This window comes from Nuphar pumila, chromosome 5 (assembly GCF_984573655.1).
Source record: "Nuphar pumila chromosome 5, dmNupPumi1.hap1.1, whole genome shotgun sequence".
Taxonomy (NCBI): Eukaryota; Viridiplantae; Streptophyta; class Magnoliopsida; order Nymphaeales; family Nymphaeaceae; genus Nuphar; species Nuphar pumila.
This window is the reverse complement of record NC_143253.1, coordinates 113,852,204-113,871,206: the sequence shown is the minus strand read 5'-3', so window position 1 is coordinate 113,871,206 and position 19,003 is coordinate 113,852,204.

The window sequence follows — 19,003 nt, the reverse complement described above, 5'->3', positions numbered from 1 at the left end:
TTTGGAGGGTGCATTGCTGAGCCGCATCCGCGAGGGTACGCAGCAGGATCCGACCGCACAACACCTTGTTTCTCTGGCGCAGGCAGGGAAGACTCGGCAATTTTGGCTACAGGATGGCCTCCTCGTAACAAAAAAGGGATGCATCTTTGTACCACAGTGGTGAAGCCTTCGCCGAGAGCTACTCAAGGAGTGCCATGATACACTATGGGCCGGCCATCCTGGTCAGGAGCGGACCTTAGCACTCCTTGAGCGCGGCTACTATTGGTCGCAGATGAGAGACGACGTTGAGGGGGTATGTGCGGACATGCCTCATCTACCAACAAGATAAGGGGACAAACCAGAAGGCTGCTGGTCTCCTTGAGCCTCTACCAATTCCAGAATGTCCTTGGGATAGCATCTCCATGGACTTTTTTGTTAGTCTGCCAAAGGTAGAGGGCCTCAGTTCTATTTTGGTTGTGGTGGATCGTTTCTCAAAGTATGTCACCTTCATCCCAGCTTCCAAGGAGTGCTCTGCAGAGTTGTTCGTAAAGCATGTGGTGAAGCACTGGGGCATACCAAAGAGCATTGTGAGTGATCGCGATGCTCGCTTCACGGGCAAGTTCTGGCGTGAAGTATTTCGGCTACTTGGCTCTGAGTTGCTTTTTTCAACAAGCTTTCATCCGCAGACAGATGGGCAGATAGAGCGTATCAATGGGATACTGGAGCAGTACCTTAGGCACTTTGTTAGTGTCAATCAGAAAAATTGGGTAAAGCTCTTTGATGTGGCACAGTTTTGTTATAATCTGCAGAAGAGCGAGTCTTCAGGCAACAGTCCGTTCGAGATAGCCACGGAGCAGCAGCCACTGACCCCGCACACTCTTGCCACACAGGAAAAGGGAAGGCCATCATTCGCCTATCAGTTTGTTTGCGTCTGGCACGAGTAAAATGAGTTAGCGAAGGCATTCTTACACAAAGCGACAAAAAGAATGAAGAAGTGGGCGGACAAACACCGTCGGCCCGCAGGGTTCCAAGTTGGGGACCAAGTGTTGGTGAAGTTATATCCTGGTCGCACAAGCATCTTCCATGGGCGGCAACGCGGACTACTCAGAAAGTATGAGGGACCCTTCACCATCACAAAGAAGGTGGGCAAACTGGCATACAAGCTCGAGTTGCCCCCAAACTTCAAGGTGCACCCGATGTTCCACGTGTGCAACCTCAAACAGTTCCATCTAGATGATGGAGACCCGGAACGCAGTGTGCCGCAACGCGCTCCCATCATGCAGAGGGCCCCGGCAGCACAACGGGCCGAGAAGCACCTCAGTCAGATCCTTCGCCACAAGGTCAACTACTTGGGACAAGCGAAGAAATACTTGGTGCAGTGGGAGGAAACAACGGAACCAACGTGGGAGCCTGCATTTTGAATGAACAGCCGCTATCCGGCTGAAGTCAGGGCTTACCACGAAACAGATGGTGCCGAGGACGGTGCATGATTTGAAGGGGGAGCATGTTCCCTTGCGACTTACAGTGTACAGTTGCGCTTAGAGTCTGTTTTGCTTTTGTTGAGTCTGATGTAAGCTGCCCGGTTCAGGTGAATCAATACCCCGAAGGGGCAGCCCGTATACTTGAACTGTAATAGTCTGCGGGCAAAATTGTGAATGAAGTAAATGCGTTGAGCTTTATTTTGTTCACCCTCGTTGTGATTGCTTCTTGTGATTGCAATTTCTCTCCCTTTATTCTCTCTTGCTCTCTTGCACTCTGATTACAAGCTTCCGCGACCGGCAAGCGAGCTGACGAGTAGGCTTGCGACGATAAGGAAGGACCATCGCGCCGCGCTGGCCCATTGAAAGAAATAGGCCCGTGACATCAGGCATCCAAATAGTAGCAAGGCTGTCAATGGATTGAGTTTGTGTCGGGTATCTACCCTGACCAGAACCTAGATATCCATGTATGGATATGATAAATGCTAACCCGAAGTTATTCAGGTTGGCTGAAACCTGACCTGAACATGTGGATTACATTGAAAATTTGTGGGTCTTAATCAGAACTCAGGTCGGGTCCGGGTCTGGTATAAATTTTCACAAACTGTACACAGATCCATGTATTAATCGGACCTTTGGGTTCGATCCCGGGGTCTTAATCAGGTCAACTTATTTATCACCATACCCAGACACTATAGGGTTTGGTACGGGCTGGGTCCGATTAAACCAAGCCTGTTGACACCCCTAGTGTAAACAGCCCGTTCCATCACATTTTCTCGATTCTTTTGTGGATCAAGCCCCATGGGTATGATCCAGATGGTCTGTTTAGTCAAAAACATGTTTTAGATCGTTAGGTTTCATTGTGTAGTAGAATTTTTGAAGGCTTAATTCAGTAGTTCACAATGTGTAGTTATGAATGAGAAAATTCATGTTTTGACATAGAAACTACTAAATCAAAAGCCATTTTCTAGTAAACGAACCATGCTAAATGCATTTGTAGGGTCAAATTAATGAAATAAAACTCTCACGAGTTTTAGATAAAGAGTATGGTACTCTAGAGTGTAACCAATATTGTTCTTATTTAAATTGTGTGATCAGTTTTGGGATTCAATTTCTCGACCTGACATAACTCGAACTCGATTGCTTGTACAGTACTTAGGTGTGAAAAGATCAGGTGCAACCAAGATGGAGGGTGATCAGGTGCTTAATGCACAAATATTTGTGCAATCATATTGCACCCGATCCGGACTCTTTAGTATGGGTAACATCCAAGTTCCAAAATTTCACTAAATGTATCATGATACCTATGAGAATCTCTCTCTCTCTCTCTCTCTCTTACATTTTGTGTGTGAAAAGAAAATATTTGCATATGAATGTGTCATGTCCTACATACTTTATACTGCTATCTGCACCATCCAGCACGCATGCTGGATGCTGCTGGTTAAAGAAAAATTTGTCTAAACTTGACCCAGCTTTTAGTACCAAAGGCATGAGAATGAGAGAGCGCACTACCATTATTTTCTGTCATGAAAATGATGAAAAAAAAATTTGCCTTACAGAGTAAAATTTTAAGTGGGTGTGGATCCATATTTTTTGAAATGGGTTTTAAAACAGGTATTTCGAAAAATAGATCCGGATATAGATTCTTGAGAGACAAGGGTTCTGTTCTTCAAGTATATGAGTTTTTTCTCTTTTGGCGAACAAGGATAAATAGATTTAGGGGTGCAGCTTTTCATCTCATGATTTTGGACATGCGATCCAGATATATATATCTCGACTCAAACTCCTAAAAAGAAGGCAAGGTTGATGGCGCGAAACACCACCAACACTTGAACAACACGAAAAATCCAACAAAAAGTATGATAATTAAAATAAATATGCCCTAATGAATAAAGTAAAATAAAATAATAAAAATAAATAAAGAGGAGGTGCCTACCATGAGCTTAGATATATAGCCATCTTATGACTCTGACGAGCACTGAACTAGTCTGACAAGGCTTTCACAGGATTGAAACTCTAAAGGGACCATGCCTAGATAGAAAGATTGGGGCAATGAATCTTACCTAGCTAGAAGATGGCTAATGGGCTCAACAGGGTGAGGGTGCTAGGTTAAGAAAGATCTTCGATAGTAGCAGTAATCTCACACTCAAACTCATGTTGAAAGAGTAAAAAAGGATCCCTATTTATAGGTTTTTTTACTGGACTTTGGATCTTAATTGGTGGGATTTTAGATTTAGGTATCCAAATTTGACTTCTACACTTGAATTTGATTGGTTGATATATATAGCATGAGGTATCTGGCTGATAAATTTCTTAAAGTTTAAAAAATGAGGTTTTAAGAAGGCTAATGGGATAGGTTTTGGCTCATGTAAGGCTTATCCACGGAACCAAGGGGTTTGGCAAGATAGCTAAACCAGGCTGGCTCGGACAATGGTTGTATGACCTCTTATAACAATTTGGTTATGATAACATGGTCTAACGACAATTATACTTGTCGTCCAACAGGTAGACTAGGCTTATCTTAACAGATTGACTTATTTTAGCCATCTTTCGTGGTTTGATGCATTGGAAAGTTAACATTCTCATCTTTTAGACACAAAACCAAGATTGACTAGAGCATAAGTTTCGGCTTGATTTTATCATAATTTTGTACTCCAATAACAAATCAACATGATTTTTGTCTAGTTCAACTCTCTTTTGGACAAAAACCTTGAGAACATATTTTGAAGGTTAAAAATATTGTAGAAGTCAGGGTTACATTATAAAAAATTCGGGGCAAGTGATTTTTGACATAAGACTATGAGCTTTTTATCTTTTATAGAGAATCCAAAGATAGCTAGCACCTGACCCATGTATGCCAAGAGGCCCAAGACCAATATCCAATCCTCAGCTTATGTATACCAGAATTGCATTGTAGAATTACATCTCTGAATGACAATCATTAGACATCTTAGTATTGGCCATGGATAACCGGACCCTATAAAAGAGGGTGAAGCATCCCCATGCATTTACATCATATGATTTGATCGATGCTTACCAATTATTTTTAGGTTGTGGTTCTTTATGATGTGAAATCCATCTAACCTAAGGAAGGTACATAATCTACCACCGATGATAATAGATGGTGTTCTTTCTCTAACAATCGAGTTTTTCATCAATCCAACTTTACATATTGAATTTTTAGCATTTATTTAGTGAGCAACATATTTTGGATTATGAATTTTTGATGTTTAAATGTGTTTTTTGAAAGTGCAAAAAATCAACATCCCACAATACTTTGTTTTGTAAAGTTTTAAATGCATTGTGAGTCATTGATTGTTCACATTTCAAAAAACATGTCTATATGTCGTAAAGTCTTTGTAGTTTCTCAAGCATTGGAGTTGGTTGAAGATTTTAGACCTTTGGTTCAATGGTCCACTTCTCTCTCTCTCTCTCTCTCTCTCTCTCTATATATATATATATATATATATATATATATATATATATATACACACACACCACACACATGAAAACCTGTATCATTGAATGGGTTTTCGTCAAACAAGGGTCGGCCACGCGTCAAAAAAATTGAAAAAGACCTTTTAGCGTTGGTTCTTGACCGCTGCTAAAAAGTGTTAAAATGGAAAAAATGTGTTGTTGATCGCGTGCGATCAGCGGCACAAAAAGCGCCTGATTTTCATCCGACATCTCAGAGAGAGAGAGAGAGAGTTAAGTGTGATGGCATTTTTAAAAAAAATGGAGGGAATGGATAGGTGTTTTTAGATTTAAAAAAATGAAGGGAATGGATAAGTGTATTTGGATTTTAAAGTTTTTTTAGGAGAAGTGATTGGTCCCTTGAAAATAGCTACAATTTTTCATTGGCTAACAGATCATGTTGTTTCATTGGATAGGTGCTTCTAGCATTGTTCCAAAGGTTAACATGCAAAGGTGGATTTTCTTTGATGGGCATTATAGATGCAATAAAAAATCATTTTTGGCTTACCGGGAATGTCCCTAATGTGCCGAGGCAAAAGGGACACAATTGCAGTTCCTACTCTTTGAACATACGAAAGTGATTTAATTGCCCTTAGTGGAACTTAATAACCATAAAATAAATAAATACCATGAAAATTTGGCATACACTAGCAACAAATAGAAGTGTTGATCTTCTTGTGCGATTAGATATTTAATTTCATTTCCTTATGTAAGACATGTTTGAATCTATAGAAGGTTTTATCTAAATCTAGAGAAGATTGAAAGTTACAACTTTTTCAAGATTTGATAAATTAAATGATCTTTAATCTATCATTATCTTATTTTAATTAGTTATCATATGAGTTGTAGATAAAGTTTCTTATTTGGATCTTGAACATATATAAATATGAAACTTGAGGGATTGAATAAATGAGAAAGAAAAGGGGTGTGAGAGTTTTTTTCATGAAAAAATGTGTTGTCTTATGCACATCCAACTCTCTAAAAAGACCACCCGAAAGAAACAACATTCAACACTGAACGGACAGTGAGTGGTTTCACAACAAGGCTAAACATTTCAAAGAAATCAATGCATTTTTCTTGTGTATAGCCCTCGGCCACAAGCCAAGCTTTGTAATGCTCATGACTCTCATCAACGTGCCTTTTTATTTTAAAAAATCACAACATTATATGAAGACGAAAAAGGAACACGACTCCATGTTTCATTATTTAGGAGGGCATTAAACTCATCTTGCATAGTTTATCATAATTCAATGAGAATGACGGTTGGGAAAGGATAATGGGTAGACACAAAAAAATTGGATTTGAGGGATCTGGTTTGGTTTGATTGAGGAAGAACGAGTGGATATGGATTAGGCAGGTTCATAGGGGTGGGAATTGGGTTAGATCCACTTGAGGATCCATGTGAAGGAAAAGATATAGCAATGAGATTGGGTGTCTTGGGACGAACCTGAGAACCCGTTTACCCGACCCAACCCATTTATTAAATGGGTTGGCGGGTCGTGTCGGGTTACCCGTTTATTAAACGGGCCGGGTTCATGTTTTCCATAGCCGACCCGTTTAATAAACGGGTCGGGTTCGGGTTGAGGTATGCTGACCCACCAACTCGTCGGGTCGACCCGCCAACCCGACACGATTGCCACCCCTATCTAGAAGTAGGAGGCGGGTTTTTAAAGGGGAATACTTATTCATAAAAAGCAATATTTCTGCTTACAAATACCTTATCACTTTAAATATCAAAACATAAGTAACCTTTATATTGCCCATTGTATCTCAAACTAGGCTAGCAAGCACACCCATTTTTTTTTAAAAACTTGTAATTGGAAACATTTTTAGACACTTAAAATAAAGATTTCATCTTTGTAATGAGAGATGGAAGTCTATTAATCAAGCAGACGACAATCACAAACATATAGTCTCAAAACTTGTGTGGGGAATAAGATTGAGCAAGAAAATTAAGACCAAACTCTACTATATGGTGGTGTTTGTGCTCCCCACACCCATTTTGACAAGTGATTATATGCTCTATACCACTTGATTTCAAATACGCGGAAATAGGCTTATATTCACCGACCCAATCACTTTGTAGATACTTTATATGTTTCCAGAACTTATTTTTCACAAGCTTTTAGAAATTTGGAAAAAAAAAAAAACTTCAGAGATTTGTGCTTGATAACATATATCTAGGTGAATCTAGTATTTTTCATGCATCGTTGGCACATGTGCAGGTCTCCACACATCTGAAAAATCAAATCTAAAGGTCCAAGAACTTTATGAGATGATAACTTAAAGGAGAGATCACTCTTACCATGATGACATGACTCACATAATATGATAAAATGACAAACCATATTTATGAATAACATGTTGAACAATTCTAAGGGATGGGTGCCCCATCTATAGATGGGCCGACACCTTTTTTCCAATGCAAACAGCAACATCATGATGATAAGGATAAAAATCAAGCAGTTAAAACCAATAAGATCACTATGAAGAAGTCCCTCTTAGTAAGAAACCCCAGCATAAAATGTGAAAGGAAGTTGGACTCCTTCCATAATGGTTGATCTCACATTTTGGATAAACCAAAGAAGTTAATGTGAGATCAGAATTATCATTTTTTATAATATTGTTTTTGTTTTTATCAGTTTTGATAATTGTTGTTATTATCTTTTGATAGTTGTTATCGTGTTATAAAAAATGTGTATTCCAAAACTATTGTAACAAATTATGTTTATATAATAGAGTGCTCGATCCTCTCGGTGGACAAGAGAGTGATTATCGAGTTTGTCTATCGAGTTTATAGTTATTTCATAGTATCAGAGCTATTAAGCTCAAACGAGTTTTCAATGGCCTCCTCGTTGTCCTTTTCCTTTCCCACGACCCACTGGAATGCTATCGCCAGTCTCATTTTGATAAAATTAAACTGAGTTAACTATTTACTATGGAGATCTTAGCTTGAATCGGTCATGATCAGCCAAGATCTTCTCAAGTTCGTCGATGACTCCTCACCTCAACCAGATCAACTCATTACTGCATTATATGGAGGTAAAACAGAGAATCCAAATTATTCGGTTTGGGTTTGTTCTGATCAATTAGCTCTCAGCTGAATCAAGATGACTATTTCTAAGTTTGTTCTCAATCAAATTATGAGGACAAGAACAACATGTGAAGCTTGGCTTCTTCTGAAAAAAAATATATGGGTCTCAATCTCCTTTGAGACTCATGATTTTGAAGAAAGAACTGACTTTCATCAAGAAAGAGAATATGGACATGTCATATCTAAACTGCATAAAAAATTTAGCTAATTCTCTTGCCACTAACCACCCCGTAGACGATGAAAAACTCATTCAGATAACCTTAAATGAGCTCCCTCTAAAGTATGAGAATTTTATGACATCAATCACCACCAAATCTGGCCTTTTACACCTTCACTGATTTGTATGATCTCCTACTTAATAAAAAAAAGTGTGCTCCTAATCCATACCAAGCCCACTCAAATGCCTGAAACTCAGCATACTGCTTTTACTGCCTTTAAAGATCGCAGTTGCGGACGCGGCCATTATAGAGGTAGTGGAAGGGGCCAAGGGAGAATTTTCCCTCAAAATCCGACTAATGGCACTCAGGTTACATCAAACCAAGGAGGTCGTGGGGCAGTCACCTGTCAATACTGTGAAAAATGAGGTCATACTTCTTTGGATTTTGAGTGTGCAATCCTCTGGATGAACAAGAGAGTGATTATTGAGTTTGCCTATCAAGTTTATAGTTATTTCACATGCACCTCGTTGGGCTCGTTAACCTTATTCAGGTTCACTTTGTATAAGCCTTTGTCACTTGTACCCACCAGAATGGTTTTCCTCATTTTGTTTGCTTTTACATAACACCAGTCAGGATAAAACTCAAAGAAAGCATCATTATTTCTACAAAACTTATGCACAGAAAGAAGATTTCAAGAAATAGATGGCATGTGTAAAATATCATTCATAACAAACTTGCAATCCGAAGAACTAAAATTAGAGTTATCAATGCTTTTGATTTTCATACTTGTATCATTGTCAATCCAAACTTGATCATTTCCTTGATACTCATGTTGCATTGAATGATTGTTCAAATCCGCGGTGACATAATGGGTAGCTCCTGAGTTAGAATACTAGCCACTATCATCCACATGAGAGATGCCAACAACACTTCAGGTTTCGCATCCAACTGATTTCTTGTGAAATAGATGTCTTGCATTGAATGAAACCATGCCCTTGCTTGCAACAGGCTTGAATGTTCTTCGGAAATTGGATTCTACGTGGCCTTGATTACCATATGAGTGACACATGACAATAATTGAAGGGTTCTATATGCCTGCTAATTATAGTTCCGAATACCACGGTTTTCTTGTTCTGACAACCATCACGATTTGTCTGATTACCATAGTACTATTGTTTGAGAGCCATGTTGGATATAGGACTTTTTAGTCCATTAGGATCAAGTTCTTGCATTTGAACTTCATGAACAAGAACCAAGCTAAAATGAGTGTCAAGGGCAATAGCATTGTCTCTGGTATTTAACAAGGTTCTCAATGATACATATTCATTTATTGGAAGACCCAACAAATACATGTTTACAATCTTCTAGAATTGATCCATCATGATCACCTTCTAAGCTGGATGTCCATTTGGTGCCTTCCCCATGTTTTCCTTGTTTGGATTTTGGATCAGTATGACACTCCCGATGCTGACTCAAAATATCGTTAACAGGCTTTTAGGTATATGTCTATTTGATAAATTACACCATGTTAAATTTTTTGGAATAAAAGAGGTCTTATTATGCTGGTGTATCTTGTTGATTGTGTATGGTTTGATCGATATGGATGGATGATTGTTGGAATTTCCACATATAAGCTTACAAGTTCTCATTTCACTAACACAATTAAAGAAACTTTTGCAAAATAGGCATTCATGTGATGGCAGTAGAGTGGAGGAAAGTGGGGATTCATCGAAATTCACCCTGTTTGGGGAGGGGATGGAGGACATAAAATAGAGAATGGACCAAGGATGGAGGTGAAAATAAAAACCTAGGATGGACTTACGCTTCCTCCTGACCTGCCCCATTTTATCTCCAATTCTCGTTAGTTAAATGACTAAAATACCTTTAGTTATTTAACAAAATTATGTATAAATCATATATATATATATATGTATATATATATATATAATTATAATATCGTGCATTTTTCACACTTAGTCATTTTGAGATTTTTCAAAAATTTGGCTAAGTATAGAAGAAAAATCGATAGATTCTCTATTTTAGGCTAATTCTTTTGAGTCTGAGTTTGGCTAAGGTCTTATGGCCAAGGCCTAAACGAGCCACTTAAAACATGAGAAAGAGTTTTACTTTCAACCTTTAAATTCAAGCAAAACTTAGGTTATTTTATGACAAATTTCATAGGCAAAATTCAAGTTATATATTATTGGATGCGTTTCAAAATTCTGAACGTAACGATATTTTACTTTTTCGGATTCGGGCTACGGTTGGCCCAAAAATTGTATTTAAAAAAAAAGACTGCCTCGATGGGTCAGGTCCGAATTTGGATCAGACTGGATCCAATGCTTATGATCCAAATTAATATGGATCTGGACTTTATCCAAGACCCAAATTAATATGGTATTTATCCAGACTAAGACCCATTTATATTTTTGAAGTTTCAAATCCATGCCCAACGAATTTTCAATTTTAAATTCATTAGACACCTTTAAATTGAAGTTAATTAGTGTTAAGAAGTCTCCCAAGTTAATATGGCAACTTTTGGAAGCTTCAGGATAATTATTTATTATTTAATAATTAATAATTAATAATTAATAATTAGTTAATTTTATTTAATTTTAGAATTTTATTTTGGTATTTGTTTAGGACTCTTAGTAGAGTCCTTAAACTCTTGTAAAGAACTAAGAAGGTTTTAGAAAGACTATTTAAATAGAAGCTTTGAAAAAAAAATTGTAGGCAGCTTGAAAGACTATTTACATACCACATACGTTGAGGGGTATGTGGGGACCCCTCTTTGCTTATTTAAACATAAAAAAAAAAAGTGAAGGAAGTAAGGAGAAAGAAAGAGAGAGAAGGAAAGAAAGAAAAAGATGGAAGGAGGAAGAAGAAGAGAGGTTCTTCTCCAATCCATCCGTTCATCCTTGATTCCTTTTCGATCTACACGTATGGTACAGATTTTCTCTCTTGTTTTAAGCGAGAAATTAAATATAGATGAGATTTCCATGCAATATTTTGGTAGAAATCCATAGAAAAAAAGAGAAAACCTAGATGTTTACTCTAAAATACATGGGTGGGGATTTATGGATCCTCTTTCATGGATGTATTTTCTTTATTTTGTGATATCTATCATTTCAAAAATAAATTTTTGTATATGCTTATTTCTATGGTAAAACAAAAATTTGATTCATGATAGAAGTGCTTATTGAGAGCTTGTCCTTTGATGAATATTGATTTTCCATGGATGGTCCATGATATGGATTGTTAGATGCATATAGGCATGTGAAAGAAACCTATTTATGCATGCATATTTATATAAAAATCTTTATGAGTGTGTTGGCAGCTTGAAGAATATGAGCATACTTAAATATTAATATGTTCATGCACGCATACTTGATCTTGAATGTGCTTGTGGTTGCATACTGTGCATATCTAAATGAAAAGGTTCCATATGCATGTTTATTGATTTATGAAACTATGCATAACTGAATATAAACATGCTTATGCCTGCATGTTTGAGATACAAATCTGTATGTGCCTACATAACTGAATCAATTGCAAGCATATCCGGATTTAGTCATATTATTTTTTTGTATCGTTATATTGTTTTTTTCTTGGTTTCTGCTAGGTTGATTGGCAGCCCAGTCGAATCAGATTCGGTTGGCCTATTAGTGCTTGACATACCTGTCAGGTCTAGCCAAATAGGCTGGCTAGAAGGAGGTTAAAGAAAAAAAAAATATCGAGGGGGAGTTGGTCTGGTTGGTTGACCAACCGAGCTCGGCTCGGTTGGCCAGGCCACGCCTGACTAGACCTGGCCACGACTGACAGGTCTGGTCTATTGAGTCGTAGGTGCCCAGCCGAGTGGGCTCAGCTGGGCAGGTATTTATAAAAAGAAAAAAGAAAGATTTGTTTTAAAAACAAAAGAAAATTTTTAAAGGAAAAGATTTTATGCATGTGCTTTGTCTAAAAAATTTTCCAGACTTTCTATGTGTTTTGTATGGTCGGGTATGCATTGGTGAAATTTGGATGGATATATGCAAATCTCTTGCTCATGCTCATGTAATATGCCTATGTGAACCTGAAAAAAAATATATATGTAGTCTGGCATGAATATTTTCAAATTCTTGCTCATGAAAATAAACTTGTTATGGTATGCATGCTCATAGTATTAATGCATATTTGTCTTTCATCTACATGTAAGTGATTGCATGAATGCTCACATGTTTTAATTGAAATGATTCATAAATGAAAGCATGCATTTGACATGAATATGTGTATTAGATGAAAGCATGCACTCAGCAAGAATATGTGAACTCATGCACATGCATATGAATATTGTTGTTTCATGCACATCTTTATTTTGGCATACATGATTGTGTATTGAAAGACATGTGAAACGAATGCATAATGGCATGCAATTCATGATTTTTGCGTATGAATGCATCGATGGTCAAAATGGATCATCGTGGGTCGGGTGAGCCTTGAGCATGTGTTGCTCTTTATTTTAGTTGTTCTATGCATTGCAAAAATCAAATGTGATATTATTGTTCTAATTGCACTATTCTATGTTGTCACGAGTTATGGTCCTGTGAAAAGCTTCAGATATGGATTTACAAACTTGTGTTACTAATTCTGCATATAGAATTGCAAATTAAAGAAGGTGGTTTAATAACAAAATAAAAGAAATTAAAATAATAGTGTAATCTATATTTCATTGATGTCCCTTTTATAGTTTAAAAATCTTGGATATTGCAGTTTTGGAGAAACCGTAAGGATACTAAAACTCTGTGTGCATTGTTGTACCCCTAAACCCGATATTGATGTTCTTCTCTTGGCCACGGTTTTAGGGAGAGTCTGTCACTTTACCTGAAGGTGGTGTGTAGACACAACCGTTGTTTTGGTATATCAAGAAAGTAGCACTTGTGAATGTAGATGTTCCTAGTGTCCAGGCATTAGATATGAATTTTTAATGTTCCGAAGGTTTTTTTTATCAAAGGCTAAGTTTGAAACCCAATAATAAAATGCAAATTGTGTGATAAACTACAACTAGAAACCTAACTTGACCTTAGAAAAATTTACCCGTTTAGAGTATCTGCGAACAACGGTAATAAAAAAAGGATTTTAATTTGTGTGTATTTAATAGGAACATACATATGAAAAGAAAACTTTGATAAAATATAATAATTTATTCATACATGTGCACTGCAATCATGCATATTCCTGATATTCACTAGATCATGCACATTTACTTATTCTCTTACTTGTGATATATGGGTGATTGCATGATATGTGATTTCTATTTCATGATAATTGTCTTTAATGCTTAATTCATGTTCTCTGTTACTTAAATGATTATTTAAATTAAGAATTTATCATAATTGCATTTCTCTAAAATATTGCATTAATCTTATTTGTATTTTTTTTACTTATTTATTTCATTAGAGGGATCCGTACACAAAATTATTTAGATTCTGACACCCTACTTTTGTTTTTTTCGCCGCCTCTGATGCTCAGTGAAGAGATTTGTTTGCGATGAGCTACGAGGGTCATGCGACTACTTGTCAGGCTTTTCTTGGGATGATGTGGCTCTTCTTTTTGCTTTATTATTATTTTATTTTGCTTGTGTCTCAGACTCTATGCACTTTAATAAATAAAGTTGGTTTGGTTTGGAATATGGGTATAAGATCCCTTGTGGTTGTAGATGTGTTATAACTATAAAGGCCTCGGGTCTTTGAGAATATTTTCGCACTTGTTTAAAAAAAAATCATTTTTCACAGGTATGAGTTGGGGTTGTTATACTAATACTAAATTTTTAACCTTAAAGCCTAAAACGACTATTTTGGCTTCTTTAGTTCTCCTACCTTTCATTCTTTTGATTATCATGGTCGACCCTTTCAGCCTTCTTTCAAGGCTCTTCGTGCCACTCAGTGTGACAATTCGATCATCTTGGTTGCTTGGCCTCTCGTTCTCCTCCTTCTAACAACCTCAATGGTAGGAGATAGGGACAATAAATTTGGTAAGATACAGGAACAGTAATAGGAACGGGGTGAGAGGTAGCGATAGAGACGATGACAATAAATTTAAAATGGGGCGAGAGTAAAGGTCCAAAGTCCCCTCGGGAATGAAGTGGAGATGGAGGTCACTATTTTGAGATAGAGTAGAGATGTAGACCTTGTCTCCCACCATCTCTATGCATATGGAGAAATGAAGCAAAGTTTTTGTGAAGCTATTTGTATTAACTTTACATACTGACAAGTGTTGCACCTTCTTATCTTGGGACAATCACCATTTGCCATCTGGCATGCAATGACTATGGTTTGAAACTTGAGGGCGTCCATTGCCATGAGGTCAAAGTTGGGTGTTGTGATGTACTCCCTAGGGGGGGGGGGGGGACTTCAAGGGCTTTAGTAACTAGAGATCTTACAATGTGCTATGGTGATGGGGGTTTTCCTTGGCATAGCAAAAAAAATAATGAAAAGTGCATTCTTAATATTATGAACTTTTCCCTTGGTTGCATGAAATAGCAACATAACCCTTGAACTTTGTAAATATTTTTTATAGCTTTTTAACCATGGCAGTAGCATTTGTATAAATGAGTATTATCATTTTTTGGGCTAATATTGCATTGGATTGGCATGCATATCAAGTTATCAGTATAAGCTCATTCACAACATTCCAAGGAATGAACAATAATATATTAAAACATACATGAAAAAATCCTTGGCTCATTTAAGTAATTTAAAGGTTGAAAAATTATACAAGTAAACTAGCAAAAGTCACGAAAAATATAAGAAAGAAAAAAAAAATTTGGTTCAAATTGAGATAAATCATGATATATTGAAAATTATGGCATTTTGAATTTATTACAAATTTATCAAGTTTTCACATATTGGTAAATTTATCTTAATAAATGTCACTAATATTTAGCACATATACCTAAATTTGTCACATATTGGTTCTTCAAATCCCCAAGATAGATCAAATCGCCATCTTGGACTATCAAATCAAGTTGTTTGCTTGGTCTCAACCAAACCATTACAAGCATGGAGCCACATCCACATGTCCCTATAGATAGTTTAAGTCCCCTAAAGGCCACCCTAGGCTAAATCAAGTGTATTAAGTGCAAGCCCTATGGCATAATGACTAAACCAAGCTCATTTACACTATTGTCAAAAAAATATGGAAGTTGTAAAAATATCATGTTTCCAATAGTCTTTTAAAAACCAATAAAGTGCCAAACACTATTTACATGGTGCTTTTGTTGCTTAGTTTGTAGTTATTTATTTTGTTGTGCTATATCAATTTTTTGATCATATCAGGTACTTGCAAGAATTTTTCTTTTTTGTTACTTGCTTGGATTCATCAAAGCTGCCTTTTCCTCGACATCATACAATCAATGACTAACACAAGGCTTGCATAACTGGCTAGTGAGCTGGCTTAAGACATTCAATTTGAAGGATGGTGTGAGCATCACACCCAAAGTGGGTGAGGGAGGTGGCCAAGGGGTTTTACCACTTAGGAGTGAAACACAATGGTGCATAATTCTCTCTTAGGATCCACCACTTGAACCGGGGTTTGCCCTCATGAAATATTTAAACAAAAAAATGGTTGATAGAGTCTTTAAATACTAAATAATTATAAAATTGCTCAAAATTATTCCACACCAACAAGGCATGATTGATTTCATGTATTCCATGCTTCTATGCTTAGGTTTTTTTTACATTATCTTTTTCAATTGGAAAGTGAAACCTACGTGGTAGTGTTTCTTACCTACAATTAATATATGCTACTTTGGTAATAGATAACAATAAAAGATGGTAAATTATTTATAAATAAAAGACAATGGCCTTCATAAGGTAAAAATGTATATTTATTATAAAACAAGATTGTTGGAAAGAATAATGTTCGAACTATATTTAAGAGCAACAACTTAATGAAATAAAGTCTCAAAACCTAAATATTACTTAAAAGAGTACATGCCTTGTTTTTATAAAGAATTAAAGTAGTGTTTTTTTTGTTTTCTATTTTTTTAAAATCTATTTTTATAGCGTTGGAAAGCGCAAAACTAAAGAGATGGTTCATGGCATCCTTATGAATTTAAGCAAGTCTTCAAAATTTTCCAATCAATATTTTTTATCGAGAATATTTAAAAGTCTTTATATTCTTATGTTGTATGTAAAAAAATAAAAAATACTTTGAAATAGGAAGTCTTTTAATATATGAAAGTTACAAAATTTTCATCAATTTTTAACATATTTAATTATATTGGTTATTTTACAAATATTTTGTGTTTTGTTATGACCTTTGCCAATTACATAGTTTTGCTCTTAACATCCTTGATAGGCGATTGTCAAACAAAACCTTTTAGTGTATTCAATTAATTATTAGAATTTTCTATTAACAAATCTATACAAAATGAATAAAATGTATGAAATTTAGAGCATAATATAAAATGAGTAGTTATTAATTTGTAATTAATTTACTTAAAGAGTTATAGCATGATAAATTATGTCTTTTACCATATATCATAACATAAAACCATACTTCACATTCATAATGCTTGTTATAATATACATTTGTAACTTCATATAAAAGCTTAAAATAGTATGTTTGTTATCATCTTTATATGTTATAATGGAGTCGATAATTGATACAACAAATATAATGGTTTCGACATATGATAAAGGTAAAAAGATTTTCAACTGCACTTTTTGAAAACTTGCCACAAAAAATAACTTCTCGATGCCTATGAGGATCTTGGTTGAAATGCAAGTGATTAATGGAGAGTGACTATAATAGTGGCAAGGCGACCATCAAAAATCAATTCATATTTTTATATAACAAAAAGTTGGGTAAATAATTGATTGTCTTAAAAAAGATCTCAAATATTTTACTTGCAGAAATTTAACCTTTCTTGTTTTGCTTCTCTTTTGTACTAATATGTATATGTTCATGTATAATAACTTAAATAGAATATCAATTGAAAGTTGTGTATGTGCATATGGACATAATTCACTCATGCACTCTTTTTAAAGTTTACTCTAATTGTTTAATGGATTAAATAAAATTTCTTATAGTTCATAAATTGTATAGAAAAATAAATATTATTTATTTTAACATGTCATAAAATGTATAAGATCAATTTCAGTTTAATTAAACAATAACCATATTTTATATGTGCAAAAATATATGTATTCATGTGGTGTATCTATGTCATTAAAACAATTATAACTTAAGAAAATTTGATAATTTTAGATCTTTTTATTATGTGACTAGGCCATATATGTACTACAATGGCAATTACATTGAAAAATAAGGTTGCAAGAATGAGCAAAACTAGAAAATTTATCGCAGTTTAGAATATTCTTTATATCTCAAGGACATGAAGTTCGAATTGCTAAAATTGTGAATTTATTTGCTACATCAAATATATACCCATGCGCTGAGAATTGGTTTTGTCTGAACTATTGAACCAATAATCACCCATGACTTCTATGTCCTACTAGTGACAAATAGTTTTGACAATCTTATTGGGTCAGATGTATTTTTTTAGTGTTTTAATTTCCATTTAAATATGAGATCTTATATTTAATCACATATACCAAAATTTGAGTCAAATTTATAATATTAGATAAGTCAACAAAAATCAATAGGCTAATACATGATTCAAAATCTTATTACTATTTAGTGGTTTAAATAATTTCTTATACAACTCCAAAACCTAAGATAATAGCGTATAAAATAAACTCATGAAAAGTTATGGAGATGCTATGAAGTAGTGAATTTGTATTATTCTATATGTGGTTTCACATGTGAACATTTAGTTAGTATCTAATATAATTCTATAATATGATTTTGTTTGTTTGTAAATAAAAAAAGTTTAAACAATTATATAAGAAAATGGTAGCATTATAAACTTTTTTATGGAAAAATAAAATGCATGGTCTATTGTTGCCATGAGCAATGATAAAACATAATGCTCGAAGTTATACATTTAATTTTTTGATTAATTTCTTATGTAACCTTTAAATTTCATAAGAGAAACAATATGATGCTGGATTATTTATATTTTTTATAAATAATCAACTATGAATTGATCGACACTGTGTTGTAAAACAAAGACCATAATGTCTTATTGCCATGAGTAATGGTAGGACAAAGTATTATAATGAGACATATATTTTAGTCATAACTAAAATGCAAAATCCTAATTGAGAAAATTAAAGCTAATATGTTAGGCACCAATTTTTTTTTTGCTTTCATTATAACAACTTTTTATGAAGTAATATTCATCTTTTATCTATATTTTAGTATATTTTGGCTTCTAAATGATGCAGTTCATAGATGATTGAGTATTGTAGTTGTGTAACTTATCTATTTGTATTAGGTTCATGATTTTTTTTCTTTTTTTCTTTTTTCCTTTCATATTAAATGTAATGAGGGAGGCTTGAAGCTTCTTTTAAAATATAAAATGTGATATCCCTCATTATTCAACACCTTTGGTCCTTTCTAGTTTTATGATGCCATTGTTCTAAGTTAATAAATTTGAATTGCAAGTAGCCTGTGTTTTTTTCTTTTCTAGGTTACACTATATATGACCAACTGCTGTTGGTCTATATTAAATATATTAATAACCATTGTTAGATTATGGCATAGGCCCGACAAGAAGAGTGCGTGCATGTTGAAATGACTAAATGTAATACCTATCATAGTTGTATTATTAAATAAGTGTGTGCATGTGAGAAGGCGTATGCTTTTTATAATTGGTATATTATTAAAAGATGGCTTATGTCAAACCATGAAAACTTACATGTGGGTTATGTGTT